Source organism: Octodon degus, unplaced genomic scaffold, assembly GCF_000260255.1.
Source record: "Octodon degus isolate 3935 unplaced genomic scaffold, OctDeg1.0 scaffold00091, whole genome shotgun sequence".
Classification (NCBI taxonomy): Eukaryota; Metazoa; Chordata; class Mammalia; order Rodentia; family Octodontidae; genus Octodon; species Octodon degus.
Window position 1 is genome coordinate 6482766 of NW_004524667.1, and position 8256 is coordinate 6491021.

The 8256-nt window shown below is 35.8% G+C and overlaps 1 protein-coding gene and 2 non-coding genes across 7 annotated transcripts in view; all 3 read right to left on the minus strand.

The window, feature by feature from the left end:
* Positions 1-8256, minus strand: part of Ncoa2 (nuclear receptor coactivator 2) — a 375936-nt gene that overhangs the window by 134696 nt on the left and 232984 nt on the right. The window lies entirely within an intron of this gene.
* LOC111818441 lies at positions 152-258 on the minus strand. The gene has a single exon (XR_002822423.1). It is a non-coding gene; the product is annotated as a U6 spliceosomal RNA (small nuclear RNA).
* Positions 5926-6027, minus strand: LOC111818449. Its single transcript, XR_002822430.1, has one exon. It is a non-coding gene; the product is annotated as a small nucleolar RNA U13 (small nucleolar RNA).

An 8256-nucleotide genomic window follows, 5' to 3' on the forward strand; every position in this document is an offset into this window, starting at 1 on the left:
TATGTCCTGAGTCTTAATTGACCTTGGAAGGCTAGGGCCAAAATGTTGGCTTTCCTTGCAGCCCTCCTTTTTCTTTAATTTTGGTATGCAAACTTAGGTTGTTAACCATCCAGAAGACAAGCTTATTGTTATTATCAAACAACTTAGGCTAAAAAATATGGAACGCTTCATGAATTTGCGTGTCATCCTTGTGCAGGGGCCATGCTAATCTTCTCTGTATCATTCCAATTTTAGTATATGTGCTGCCGAAGCGAGCACTGGAAATTTTAATTGGACTATGGTATACACAGGTGAGTCCTTTGATTAAATTTAGATAAGGTCACTAGTGTAGAGCCTGCACGATTGTGTCACGGTGGCTTTATAACATGAAGAAGAGGAACACAGATATACATAGTCTCTGCCACCTTGGGACTCTGCCAGCAAGAAGGCCCTCATTAGAGGCTGAAACGTCATAGCCCAACCTTGGCCTGTGCGCTTTCCTAATTCTCCACCAAAATCAACCTTTTTCTTTACAGAATTAGCCTGTCTCAGATATTGCTACAGTAACAAAAAGTGACAAATACAAATGTAAACCATTAAAGTTTGATGAAGAATGGGATTTCCATCTGAAAGATTACGCAGACAAAACTTCTGTCTACAGAATCTGCATGGATATAACAATTTACAACACATCTCAAGTCACTGGCTTATATTCCAGTGGTGTTCTCAATGTCTCCTCTGGGTTTATACCCGAATGCTCTATCATAGCAAAGCTGTGAGTAAAGCACCTTGGAGGCAGCCAGGTCTCCTCGGGGGTGGGTGGAGGGGGTAACTGAAGGGGAAGAAGCAGGCAAGCAAGAAAATATGCATAAGTATGAAGCTGCTGGATCTGACAGGTACAGTGCTTTTCCCACCCCCTTCAATCTCATGGCAATTCACAGTCCTCCTCTCTTAACAATCTCTGCCACCTCATGTGAATACTCTCCCTTATGCCCCCTAACTCTAGAACAGATTTTTAAATTAGCTATGAGTTAATTTCCATGAACAAATGCTTCTTTTTAGAGCAGATCAAGCACTCTTTAAGCATGCATTACTCTTAAAAAACAGTTCCTTAAAAGTACAAACAATGGGGCTGGTGAGATGGCTCAGTGGTCTAAAGCACCTACTTAGAACAAGCTTAGCAAAGCACAGGGACCGCGGCTCAATCCCTCAGCACCACATGCCAGCCAGCCCCGCCCCCTGGTGGGCTGAGCTGGACACACACACACACACACACACACACAAATAAATAAATTAAAAAAAAAATACAAACATTTAGGAAGGGTGTGGTTGGCTAAACACATAGCCCAGGTGCTCCAGAGGCTGAAGCAGGAGGATTACAAGTACAAGGCCAGCCTGGGCTACACAGTGAGTCCAGCCCAGCCCCAAATACATAGTTTATACCCTGTCTCAAAGAACAACACAGAACAAAACACACAAACATTTACAATCAAAAATCATTTTAAAGCTCACCTAGCTCTCCCCTTTCCCCTAGATTCATCCTGTTCTTATTCCAGAATAAATCAGCAACTCCAACTGAATTCAGAATATGCTGCAATCTGGGAGTAAATTACTGGGCTTCAATCTTGGTCCACTACCTATTAGCTGTGTGAATCTGGAAGAGTTACTTTAACTTTCTGTGTCTTTGTTTGCTCAACTATAAAATAGGCAGAGCTGGCATAGCCAGTAGTGTTATAAAGACTAAATGAATTATATATGAAAGGTCTGCAGAATGGTGACTGGCACAAAGTAAGCTCTACCTCAACATTAAGATTAGCTTTATAGTTAAGAAAACTAGTAACTGCTTTGCTAACAATTTTTTTTTTCATTAAAGGATGAGGTAAAAGGGAAGTCCACGAAACGTATTTAACAAGCACATGTAAAAATGATATAAAAATGAACATGTCCACTCTTAAAAATAAAACAAAATTTAGAAAGACCAATGAAACAATTTTTCTTATTATCTGAGGAGCGTCAACATAATATCAAGCATTCATTTTGACTAAAGTCTAAAGATTTACAAAAAAACCCATGCATTTTAAATGGTATATGCTTTTGTAACCTTTTACTTTAATCAATTTACTATTTTAAGTTGACATCTACAATTACAAAACCAAACATGTAGCACCTATATCAAAGTATTTCAGTTTGCTTTCCAAGAATAATTCCTTCAAAGTCTAGGTTATAATATCTTTTCTTACAAAATCATTAAAAATAAAGCAAATACAGGTCTCTGTTCTACTGTATCAGTGATGGTAAAACTCTAAGACGTAACCTTGCATGCTTATTATAAGCTTCGGGGGAAAAGTCATTGGTGCAACTGAAATGCACACCAGAAATGCCAAGTCTTACCTCAGCATCAGGCACGACAACATCTGTGAGAGAAAGAAGTAAGGCAAGTCAGTCAGTCAGAAACCTTTCTTACCATTCCCGAGGTACCCCAGAGCCTTCTGCTGGCTAGTCCACAGATTGTTTTAGTTTTAAGAGTTTCATATGTCTTTAGCTTTCAGAGAATGTAACTGTCTAAAACATTAGGGTAGCACTTTAGTACTAACTAAACTTCCCCCAAACTTTTACTTTCTCAAGTTAACAAAAGATCTTGTGAACATACTATTCCACTGAGTTTTAACACACCGCATACTAAAGATCATCTTTAATTTTTCTAACCCTATTTTTACTACAAATTCAAAATAGCCCCAAGAAATAAACCTCCTCAACCTGACAAGATCAGGCCCGATTATAATATTTGTGGTTAATTACTGTGGTTGGAATTCTGAAGTGTAGCAGGGTTTGCAAGGCAGGCATCTGGCTTGTTTAGACACTATCCTACACCAAAACCCAATTATTTTAACTCTAACGTGATTGGGATACTTCCTCACTCCCCAAACTCCAAAAGTTAAAATATTTTTAGATAAATTAATCTGTGTCTTGAAATAACAGTTGGTACTCAAAAACACTTTGAACTATTCCAAAGTTAGATTTTATATCAGGTAACACAAATTAAAAAGGAAAAACAAAGGGAAATAAAAGTCAAACAATGCAGCTTTGAAATTTATATTATTCAAAATATATAACATATGATATCAGTGCCTTTAGAGCTTACATCTTTTTTAGCCTACTTAATGAGTATGGGAGAGATCTAGATTAAAAAAAAAATCCAGAATGATAAAAGCCATAGCCTTTTTGAACCAAATTAGCTTTTTATGTAGATAGATTAAAATAAGGTGCCAGTGTTCTTTAAAATCTCACTTTCTAATATTAATGATATGTTAAACTATACTGTATTAAACAAAATAAAATAAAAAACTATACTGTATTAAGATAATGGTTTGCAAAATACTGTAAGTCTGTACTTAGTATAATTAAAAGTTATGTTTGAGTTGTTCTCATTTTTTATTGGAAAAGATCACAAGAATTAAGTTTTTGCTAAACTGTATACTGTATATAGCTTTCTTATCTCCTCTGAGGTCAAATTTCAGAGGGAAACTGTACAAAATATATAGTTTAGTTTCAAGATCATATGCAACTTGGAAATAGACACCCACCCACCCCAAACTGAGCATATATTTTGTAGAACTTAAATAAAAAGTAATAGTAAATTAATTCCTCAGGCAAACCTTCAGCCTAAACCTATGGTTTTTTTTTTTTTTTTTTTTTTTTGCTCTGAATGCCTTCAGGGCAGGTTTAGTTGGCTTGAGTTGTGGGGATCGAACCACAACAACCTGAGCCTGACTGCTTTGTTGAAGCAGCCACTTAAAGAACAGAGCTAAGGGGCAGGCCCCCCTAAACTTACGTTTATCTTTCACCAATCTCAGTTTTTAAGTACTAGACTTTCCAAGGTTAAAGAGAAAGAAAGGTACAAACTGCTAAGAGAATTAATAACATTACCATGGGCAAAAGTGGCAAGTACAGCCTGAAGATTAACTGAGTATTATTTATAGTTTTCTGCATACAGTAGCATACAAGCCAACCGGAGAAAGTTAGGTACTATATATAACAACAACAGAATCATTCAAGGGAGGCCTCAGAGCCCTCCTTCCACAATTTTCTAATTATCATTTACTCAAAAAGTCAGTAATTTAAAATTTACAGCAAAGCTCTATTTTAAGCTTGAACTTATGAAAGGGCAATATAAAATAATCAGAGATACAAACATAAAGCTTATAGTTATTATACCTATCCCCTAGTACAGATTTGCATTTTAAAGATGTAAGATTCTTCAGAATTTTAGAAAATGCCTGTCAAAACATTTCCTCAAAACACACGAAACCAGCCACATAACTGCAAGTAATCTTTAAACACTAAGCAAACACAAAAGAAATAAGGACCGCACAATCAATTTGGGTCACACTGGAGCTATTTGTTCCTAAGAACATTATCACTGCCTGGCTGTCATGCTCAGTTCTCCCTTCAAAAATGCACGCACATACAATCCACAAGCACAAGAATTCCAAGAATATTACCAAACATTAAGTCACAGCACTTCTGAAACACACCTTGTAATTGTCCACAGCCTCTGCAGTTCAAGTTAGAGCTCAGTAGCTCTTTATCTTCACCAGTGATATAAAACACAAATAGCACAGATCACTTCTCAAAACAAAATACAACCCCCACTGATTAGCAATAAATGTATTGCCTCAGAGATAAATCTCTATTAACCCAAACCCACATTATGCCTTGATGTGAAACCAAGCACATGCTGAGCACCTCGCTGCTCATCTTCTCTATCGTTTGCTTATAACGATAGCTGACAAACTAGCCACACAAATCCTTTTTTAGCTGCTGATCAGACACATCCCCCTTTGACAATCCAGCATGGTGGAACACTCGAAAATTCTTCCTGCTTCTATTCTATTGCTTGCTCTAAAAACCAGTTTCCTTTTCATTGAGATAATAGCCTTTTCTGCAGTCACATGACTCAGAAGCTACATTAGCAGAGCTTTATGATAATAGACTGAGTAAGCCTCTGCCCCCCTCCTGCTATCTGCTATTAAGGGGATCTCTCTCTCTCTCTCTCTCTCTCTCTCTCTCTCTCTCTCTCTCTCATACACACACACACACACTCTCTCACACACACACTTTCTCAGTCTCTCTCACACATGTGCATACAATGTACACACACACGTATGTCTGAAATTACTCTGTGGTATGCTCATAATAAAAAAGTATACTCTAAAATGAAAATACAGTTTCTAATGTTGTTAAAAGTAAATACTTAAAACAAACATTCTGATGTAATCTTTCTTTCACTAGACACCGCATGCTGGCCACGAACACTTCCTCTATACACAGCACTGAGAATGGGACAGTTAGATGGAAATATGGACTTCCTGGTTCTCTCTTGAGCTTTGCCCCTCATGATATAAGTCTGACAAATCTGGCATAATAAACACTTCGGTGACATTACAGCTATTCACACACACGGAATTAATTCCTTGTATCAGTAAAACACATGTAAGCACACATTTTAACATGAAAATGTAATCTTTTTAGGAATATATTCTCATTAAGTAATTTATAAATTCTTTCAAGAAGAAAAGTAGCTCATGGCCCAAACAATATTAAAAAGTCCTTTAAGTCTAGTCATGTTGATCTACTTCTGACAAATAATCAATTCTTAAAACATACTTAGAAACACTAGCACAGAACCTGACACAGTGGTTTTGTTCCTTAATTTTTTTCTTTTTTTTTTTTTTTTTTTTTTTGAGTCTCCTCTAGCGCTGGTCTGGGTTGCCTTGAGTATCTGGGAATCGAACCACCACGCCCAGAGACTGACTGCTTCCTTTAAGCAGGCACTTAAACAACTGAGCTAATGGGCGGGCCCCCTTTAATTTTTTTTCTTAAATGTTTCTAAGCAACAGGTAGAAGTTCTAGAGAGACAGCAGATTATTTTATTTTTTTTCTTCATGTCAGACGGGTAATGTGCCCACGTCGTAACAAGGCTTGAGGGAGGCACATCTCATGCATAAGGCATGAACACTCAATCATCACGCTCATGAACCAAGGGATCAGCAGATTATTTTATATGCCTACTATATCTTTGGTTATGACATTTCACTTATTCACTATTTTTTTTATTGATCCATAACTGTATACACTTATGTGGTACAATGTAATGTTTTGATTCATGTATATATTACATAATGCTTAAACTAGGTTAATGAGCAAATCTTTGTTTCATATTAAATATTTTTAATCCATCAAGCAAGCAGTTTTGGGAAGAAGTTGAAATTGTAGGCGTATGAGGAGTTGCCCAGAAGAAAACCATACTGTCATACAGCACACATCCACTGGGGAAAACGTGTATATGATGAGATTAAAAGAAAGAATTTTAATCTGAAACTTAATAGTTTAACAGATTAATTTTTTTTTGAGGAGTAAGGGTTTTTAAAAAAAATTTATTTTTTAGATTTTGAGAAACAAATATGAATGAGACAGTTTCAAAGCTGATTAATAGGTCAGTTTTGATAATAAATACATTGTACATTGTTATCTTCTAAGCAGACAGGATATGCTGTCCAAATACGATTAGTACACCTTTTTCTTCTCATTGAATTAAGCAAAAGTAGCTGTATATCTATTCTAACTATTTTGTATATATAAATACAAAATGATCTTTCCTTTGTATCCCCTTTTTTTGTTTAGTCCTATCAGAGGTGGATATTCTACTGGCATCTAAATACTAAGGTGTTTGAATTCAGCTAGACAATCCAACACTGTCTAGCAGTCTATAACATTAGTGGTTAGCCTCATAAGTTATTGACTTGAGCCTTTTACACTTTTCTGCTGGATGGTTAAGACCAAGATACAGCAAGACCTATATAACAAGAAATGTAACTTTTGTATCTGATAAGGTCAGTCAAGTACCCTCAGGATTTATCCTGTAGCCCTGTACCACACTTGGTAGATTCTTTGTTATTGTCAGCCATGAGGATGAGTCACAATCATTGCTTGACCAATTTGCTCTCTGTGAAAGCCTGAGAGAATTTTTTTTCTCCATGTGACTCTCTCCAGGCACACTATACATCATCGATCAGATTCCTCTGTGGCTCCATAATCTCCTTGATCAGAAAATTTAACAGATTAATTTAAACTACAAATATATATATATAAATTTTTTTGGTGTTTGTTTTTTTTTTTCAGAATGAGGGATTGAACTCAGGCCTTTGCTCTTGCCAGGGAAGTGCTTATTCCACTGAGCCATCTCCCTGGCCCCAAACTATAGTTTATATTGCTTCTTTGTAACTAGTTTCCTCAACTCAAAAGTAGTATTAATAATTAAGTTTGAAACATGGCAAAATACACACAAATTTACCATCTTAACCATTTTTAAGTGTATAGCTAAACAGTGATAACTACATTCACATGGTTGTGCAACTGATCTCTTGAAATTTTTCATCTTGCAAAACTGAAACTCTATACTCCTTAAACAGTCCTACATTTTCCTCCTCCCTCCAAGCCTGCTACAACTAGTTCTGTTTCGCTTCTGTGAATCTGACTACTTCAGAAACCTCACAGTGAAATCATGCAGTATTTGTCTTTTCATATGTAATTATTTTAAAGAAAAATATTTTAAAACCAGGAGGCTTAAGTAGTTTTCATCACACAGAATAATTTTACATACAGTGCATTATTCATAAGTAAATGTTATAGTCTTGAATATAGAAAAACCAGGAATTGTTAAAGAAGCAGCAAAACAGAAGAAATCATCATTGTCACATAAAACTTCAAAACAGTAATGTCTCAGGACTTAAAAGAATTTGACAATTCTGATCCAAAACTCTTCACTGTGTATATTTTATTCACTCAACATGCAAATAACTCAGGTAGGATAAAGCCACCTTAGGTCATGAAAGGAACCGTGGCCACTATGTAACTTAATTTTCAAGTGAGATGTCAGGGAAGTGAAGTTGCCATAAGGAAGGATCTGAGCAAAGAAATCCAATTAGAAAATAAAATGCTTTAGAGACTAAGAAAATAAATTTAAAAATTTAACATGCCAGTCCAGGATAACACCTCCCCATAAAAATCCATAGCACAAAGAAACATTCTAAAACATAACTAAAATAACTGTTCAAAAACCTTTCAAAGTTGCAATGATTTTAAACGGCTACCTATTTTTATTATGCACTTAAAACTGCAAGTCAACAATGAAACAAGACATCATGAAATTAATCCTATGGCCCAGAGATGTGAAAGAAATCTATTTATTTATTTATTTATTTATTTATTTATTTA